Below are 7,800 nucleotides of genomic sequence, written 5' to 3' on the forward strand. Positions count from 1 at the left end.
ACGATTCGGACATCCAGTAAATGCACACTTTAGAACCATTTTAAACACTACATCGAGACCCATCTGCGGCATCTTCTCAGTTCTTGCGCATGCGTTGTGTTGCTTTTGTGAACACGTCAAGAAGATGAACGAAAGTCTTACAGGGATGGAACAACTTGAGGGTGAGTAAATACTGACAGAATTTTCATTTTTGGATGAATTAACCCTTTAAAATCCATTTGCATCTTCGCTATGTCCATGACAATTTTTTGAAAGGCCTCAAAGGTATATTTAAGTACTTCAGGATACCTCAAGTTCTCAGTACGTGATTCCAAACATCATGGCACAAGCAGATGCAACTGAGGACAACTCATGTAAAACCTCAATACCATCAATGACAATGCTGATGTCCAGGGGAGTGCTTAGACCATCACTTTCACAGAGCACAAAAACTGTCCAAGTTCTCTCTGTGCTTCATCTTTCTGGCCAATCTGAAAGACACACAAGCAAAGAAAAAAGGAAACAATTCTTACTCAGAGAGCTAATTCATAAATTCAACTGCTCTTACCAAAAAGAGACCAATTACTTACCGTTATCTTCTGACTGGACTACAATGACTCCAAACTGTTGTCTTTCAACATCTGTATCTTAAAAAAGAGAAACACAGCAATCACCAACTTTCATAAAGAATATTAAAATGCATGGATATGCTTTTGCACCTAAGAGCCAAAAATTTTGCAAGTTTAGATATTTATAAATAATACGTTAAATAAGTTGGTGTAATTTGAACGTTTATCAATAATTATTTTCAAAGTTGCAAAGATTTAATTTCATACAGATTTCATAAAATAATGTATTTTGTGTAACGTATTATGTAATAGGTCATTGCGTGCGTGTATGCATGTTTAAACTTTTATGTCGTAATCGGAACCTACTGCAGTGTGTTAAAACGTCAACAACGTAATTGATCAATCAAGTATTTACCATATATTTATTCTTTTAAGGTTATACAGTAGTATGTATATATGAGGCTACTGTCACTTTAAGAATTAACACACATACCAACAAAGACAAACTCGATTTTTTGGCAAATGTTTAAGACACAACCAAATGTGTTAAAGTGAATACTTGACTAGGTAGACATTTTCAATTAAAATAAAATATCTATGACCATTCAAACGCCATATGACACTAAAAATAACTCAATTCAGTGCTGTGCAATATATTGATAAAGTGTAAATTCTCTGATGTCCACTTTGAATTCAAACTTTGAATTATTTGATAAAACACGTTTGCATTAATCAGTTAACTGATCCTCATGTGATTATAAATGTATGATAGAAACAAACTTAACTTAATTTGTAAGATTACTCACCATATGTAATTGTGTGTCCACCATGAGGTTATCCTGCAGCAGAAGAAGATGATGGTCGAGAAGAATTGTGTCCGTGCGTGGTCGTCCGTGGTCACTCACGTGGCTTAAACAGAATGCAAACTTGTCATTTGATTTGAAGCATAATCACACCAACTTAACTGTTGCTTGACTCATTTTAAAGTATTAACCACTATTGCTACTTTATTTTTTCTCATTCACCAATGTTTCTACATCAATCAAATGTCAGAAACTTATGAAATCCACTCAATGAACGAAATGTAGATACGCAATGTATTATATACGTTACAATCTCTACAGATAGTAACAATTATATACTATTTTAGGGTTTTTCCTGTATCAAAATGAGTTGAAGGTGGTAAAATCCTGCTTGGAAAATAGGTATCTGAACTTGGGCTGTCACGATTATTAAATTTGGTAGACGAGGAGTTTTACCGCGACGCGCTGTTTGAATGCTGAATGGATCAAATGATTGACAGCTGCAACGGAGGGAAGACGAGTTAGCGCAAACTTTAATTTAACGATGTAAAATTTCTTCTGTCCCTCACAACAAGATATGAAATGGCTTTACACCACTTAAATCATTATATTATAATTTGTGAATGATTGAGTAACAATATTTCTGATTATTTATCGCGACAGGCCTAATCTAAGCCTGTCTGAGTTTTGAGGACAGCCGGATAGGGCACGCCATTTGACGGAGGCGGTCGCCTTGTAATTCTCAATGCAGGAAAAACCCAAATAAATAATGTAATTAAAAGTCCACAAATTATCTAACGTAACTAACGTTACTTAAGTATCTATTATCCATCGTTACTAGGCCTAACAGTTAACGTTATAGCTAACATTAACTGTAGCCTACACTTGAAATATCAGATGACTCTGACCAAAATAAAACAGATATTCAACCAAACACATGCATGAATGCATTGAATTCTACTTTAATATTATACAAATGTATATCAACGGCGATAAAACTTAAATAAAACTTATTTTTAGGATTACTCACCAATACTGTGGATCCGCAACGGTCTTCATGCAGCAAAACAAGATGGCGGCCGAACAGAAAATTCTCGACCCAAGCTTGATGACGTCAGTAGTCACGTGGTTTGGACGTGGACGTAAAATTGTAATTTGATTTAAAGCAATTATTTTAAATTACACCCAAACAAATTGTTTTACTTCAAGACAAATAAACTCAATTACATTAGACCAACGACAAGCCAGAAAAGTGAATGTATTGAGTCAGATCAAGTATAAAAAGTTATTTAAACTAATGACAAGCCATATGCACTTTTTAGAGTGAATGCTATATCCCTAAACAATTATTTAATTTTAATGGATTGGAATTAAGGATTACAAATATCATTGAGCTGTTAAATACTGTTGCTCTTTCTAAAAGTCGTCAACTCAAATACACCATGAAAGACTTCCTTTGAAGTGACCTTGACCAGATTGCTCTCATATTAATTGAAAAGGTTTATTTTCCGTTCCACTAGTTATGCTGTAAAACAGACGAACCTGTACACAGAGCAAATGTGACTGCTTAATTTCTCTTGTACACTTAATTAAAAATGGCATACACCTTATCTTCCACTCTGTGGGCCATTGCCCAGACATGTTTTTTATTAGACTGCTATAGACACACAATGACTTATCTGCCTTGTTAATAAAATTGAGTGTGTCAGTCAGTGGTTTGGTAATGGCTTAACTCTACAGGTTACATGTTTGTTATTGCAGATGTTTTGACTGCCGCATGGAACATGGGTTGTGCTTCTGGTGCAGTCAAGCAGGAGGTAGATGTTCCCGTTACAGCCATTTTTGACAGCAAGGTGTAAATGTGTATTGGTATGCATGAGATAGGGGCAGGTGAGTGTGGCCACAGTGCTGGTGTAATCAATGTAAGGATGAGGGTGACAGCCCACAGGTCAACCTCCATTATTTTAGGTTATTGCAGTGTAAGTTTTGGCCGAGTGGCTCATTTGTCAGTACGTCTGGCTCACACCCACCCTCCCAACCGTGCTATCACACTTCGTACAGGGATGTATTTGTGCTTGTGTTCACTCTTCCAGTAAAGTCCGTTTCATATTCCTCCTTCATTTGTTATTTATACATTAATGCGTTTTCCATGTAGTTTGATAAACATGCTGTCGAACTGCACATGGCTGCAGCTTTGTTATTTTATTAAAGGTCCAAAATGCATTGTATTATTCAGTCTAGATAATTTCCAAAATAGATTTGAAACCACATATTTTTCAAAGGAAAAAAAAATTAACACTTCAGTGAATCATGAGGAATTTGCTCCATTCTCAGAATCGCAAGTTATTCATGATAGAATATCCATTTTGTATTTCTTTAAAGGGATACTTCAGGATTTAGCATTAAGCTTTGTATCAGCAGAAAACCCGTAGTGTTTTCGAATTACCGTGCTTTCCTCCCTCATGTCCCCCTGAGAACTGTCTGTAGAATCCCGACTGTAGAACGCAAAAGCCGAATCCCGGACATTTTTGGCGATCTCGAAATCCCGGGCAGACTCGTCACGGAGACTCACTAGTAGCCTAGTCTTGTTGTTTAACTGCGCGCTCTTACCGGTAGGCGTGGCTTGGGAGTGGCCTCGTAGAGCAGCGAAGCAAGTGCATTCTGGGAGTTGTTGTCTTTCATCCACATAAGCCAAAAATACATTATCTGGCTTTTCTCAGTCTAGAAGGCTCCAAATTCAAAAATAATTTCACATTTCTACTACATAAATGACCCATTTTAAATACACATTCATCTTTCCAGAGGTGAAGTATCCCTTTAAGTCTGTGGCTGTGCATCCTCTCTTATGTATGTCACAATAATCATAGAAGGGAATTATGAACTGTGTCATTAAAGGGGGGATGAAACACTCAGTTTCAGTCAATCTCATGTTAATCTTGAGTACCTATAGAGTAGTATTGCATCCTTCATATCTCCAAAAAGTCTTTAGTTTTATTATATTTATAAAAGAAAGATAGGCTGTACCGAGTCTTTCCGGAAAAAAAACGAGCGGCTGGAGGCGTGCCTTGTGGGCGGAGCGAAAGAATCACGAATGTTGTTTACTTGCTGTGCTTATGCGATAGCTAACAACACACAGACATTTGAAGCAGTTTTACTCACCGCCTGCGGTTCCAACCCACGACCGTGAACCTTTATCGTTGGCACTGCTCCATCCTTAAGCATTAGAAGATCTGCATATCCGGCGTCGAACTGGGCAGCGCAGCCGATGACTTCCCTAAAGCCGAGCACATCGCTTTGATGGGCGTACTGCTTTCGCTCTCTCGCTCTGGTCTACGGGTGCGCGCGCGCCCTTCCGGGAGAAGTGCCCTTAGGACCCGTATAAGGAAATTCCGCCCCATCTGACGTCACACAGGCCCATACTCGAAAAAAACTTTCCGAAATTTGTGACAAACCGGAAGGAGTATTTTTGGCACAGAAATACTCCATCAAACGTACAACTTAATTTTTGAAACTTTGTCCATGTTTAGTATGGGAATCCAACTCTTTAACAGTGTAAAAAACTCAGTATGCATGAAATAGCATTTCACCCCCCCTTTAATATTTTTAAACCATTTTCTATAGTCTTTCCATTTGGATGTCTAACACAACCGCTTATCCTAATATTCTCTGGAATATTTCTCCACTGCACAACAATAAAGTTGATAAAAAAGGAAATTGTCATGAGCAGATGAGAGGGTAGTGATGACGCTCCTGCCACAGTGCTATTCTGCTGGAGTCATAGTCACTTCAGTTTAGACCTGATTGCCAAAGTGGATAATACTGCGCTTTCCAACAGACATTCAGGCGCAGAACAGTGGGGCCACAGCTCAGTCTCTGGGTTTATGAAGAGAGCCTCATAGTGTTTTATACAGTTATAACTCTCTTCTGAGGGCATACATCAAAGAGAGAAAGATAACCTAAAGGTAAAACGAGTGCTTTTAAATGCATTCAAGCATTTTTACCATTTTTATGAATGCCCTGGATTTGAGCATATTATTTGGCTATGTCAAATGTGATAAACCTGAACTGATGCAAAAGTTGACAGAATTTTTTTATTTTATTTTTTTTATTTCAAATGGCAAACTTTCTGTCTTCTGTGGAACACAAAAATAAAACATTTTGAAGGATGCTGCAAAGTAAAAGTTTATTGCAAATTTTCCAAATCCGTTTACAGCAACTTTGTGTCAGGAAGAGACAGAAATTTACAGTCAATTGAATCATTTTGTGGCGGCAGTGGCTCAGTGGTTCATGTAGGTTGTCTACAAACCGAAGGTTGGTGGTTCAATCTCCGGTTCCACCTGATCAAATGTCGAGGTGTCCATGAGCAAGACACCTAACCACAGCTGCTCCCAACGAGCTGGATGGTGCCTTGCATGGCTGACACCGCCGTCGGTGAGTGAATGGGTGAATGTGAGGCTATGTAAAGCGCTTTGGTGGCCATAGGTCTGTGAAAGTGCTATATAAATGCAGTCCATTTGCCATTTTGTAGATGTGTTGTGTTATTTTTTTCATGTTTGGATGAATTGCAAATCAGCAATATATTCTTTTGCCTTTCTTATCAACATTTCCCATTCAGTCCGAGTGAGTCTTCGCAAATGAGTTGGTTGTTTGGGAAACTGTGAATCTGAGATCCAGGTGAGATTAAAAAGCTTAACCAAAATAATTTCAACACCTCTCATCATGTCTGGTTTTCCATTTACAATGGGTCTATATCTCCCCTCATCTAAATGAAATTCGGAAGAGTTAGCACTTTGAAGTTCATGATGCCTGGTGTAGCTATCAACTGACCGAAATAGTGGTAGATGATTTGTTGTACAATAAACACAGTCTTAGATATTAGCACTTCAACTCATGTATTCAAATGTCACAGTATGGACAGAAAGAGAAAATGTGGTAAATGGATTTTTAGTTTAGGACTGAATTTGGTTAGCCTGGCTAACGTCAGACCTCGTCTCATTGAGACGTGGTCTGGGAACCACATGTTCATTTTCTCGTATTTGAGGCGTGGTTTACGAATGCCCAGAGCCGTTTCTTGGGCGCTACGAATGTCTATCAAATGCGCCTGTACGTAGCTCATAGCCAATCGTTTCAATTATACCAGATGACGTATGTAGAGTGACAGAAATTCGACGAGGAAGAAGACGATGGGTCAGAGATTTTTTTCCAAATAAACTTGCGTTCTAAACTACTTAAAACACTATCTAAGGCTGCATCGAAAGGTAACTTCGCATCTGCTGCCATGTTGGATCCGTAGATATAAACAAACTGCTTCGGTGTGTCGCATAGACGTCGTCATCGTCTTGCTGCTCCCTCCCCGTTCTGTGATGGGTCCCCTCGCTGAGGCGAAAATCTGGTCCATGGAATCCAGGCTGCCTAGCCGTGTGAATAAAATCACGCTGCGCGCAAGGCAGCATGGGGAAACCCAGGCTAGAATTTGGTTCCGATTAGACTGAAGATTTTTAAGGAGTCATGGTGACTCTGTAAGGAACTACACTGTTGAAATCTTTTTTTTTTTTTTCACTTCTTCAAAAAAGCATATAGCAGAGTATGAGTAGCCTATGTAAACAATCTATCCCAAATGGAAACCAAAAGGTACCCCTTAGCATATTTATAGGGACATATTTAGCCCATTGCTTTCAACAACAACAACAACAACAAAAAAAACCTTTGGCATCAATACACTGTCATCAAGGATATTGATAAAATGTATCATAAAATATATTTTCTGTACTTCTGCCGAAGTGTCGTGTTGTTAGGGACTGGGTTTCTGATGTTAAGGTTTGTGTTATATTAGGCCAGTCAAACAAGGTGAAAACCAAACACAACATTACAGTAGAGCAGAACATCTTAAGAAAACTACATTTGTCACCAAAAACAATTTAAAATTATAGCTGCGAGCAGCGATTGTGGGCCCAGGCCGGTGGCACCGCCACCCTGGTGCCTTTAGCTTTAAGGCACCGGGGTGGCGGTGTCACCGGCTTGGGCCCTCCATCGCTGCTCGCATCTATATATATATATATATATATATATATATATATATAAATATAGCTCACCTTGTTTGAATCAACGTGTGACACCGCTGGGGGCTTTTGAATTGCTAACTATATATATATAAGCTGGGGGCTTTTGAATTGCTAACTATATATATATATATATATATATATATATATATATATATATAAGCTGGGGGCTTTTGAATTGCTAACTATATATATATATATATATATATATATATATATATATATATATATATATATATATATATATATATATATATATAGTTAGCAATTCAAAAGCCCCCAGCGGTGTCACACGTTGATTAACCGGTGGTAAAATATTCCTCACTGTCACATACCTAGTATATTTTTATATAGATACAATAGGCCTACCTGACTTTGAACATAAGAGGG

General features: G+C 38.1%; 1 long non-coding RNA gene across 1 annotated transcript; it reads right to left on the reverse strand.

The window, feature by feature from the left end:
* Positions 1 to 258: 258 nt before the first annotated feature.
* On the reverse strand, positions 259 to 1,694 carry LOC307156161. Its single transcript, XR_013820666.1, has 3 exons — positions 1,355 to 1,694; positions 570 to 626; positions 259 to 470 (listed from the first exon to the last, which is right to left on the reverse strand). It is a non-coding gene; the product is annotated as an uncharacterized lncRNA (long non-coding RNA).
* Positions 1,695 to 7,800: the final 6,106 nt, after the last annotated feature.

Source organism: Squalius cephalus (genome assembly GCF_949319135.1).
Source record: "Squalius cephalus genome assembly, chromosome: 3".
Classification (NCBI taxonomy): domain Eukaryota; kingdom Metazoa; phylum Chordata; class Actinopteri; order Cypriniformes; family Leuciscidae; genus Squalius; species Squalius cephalus.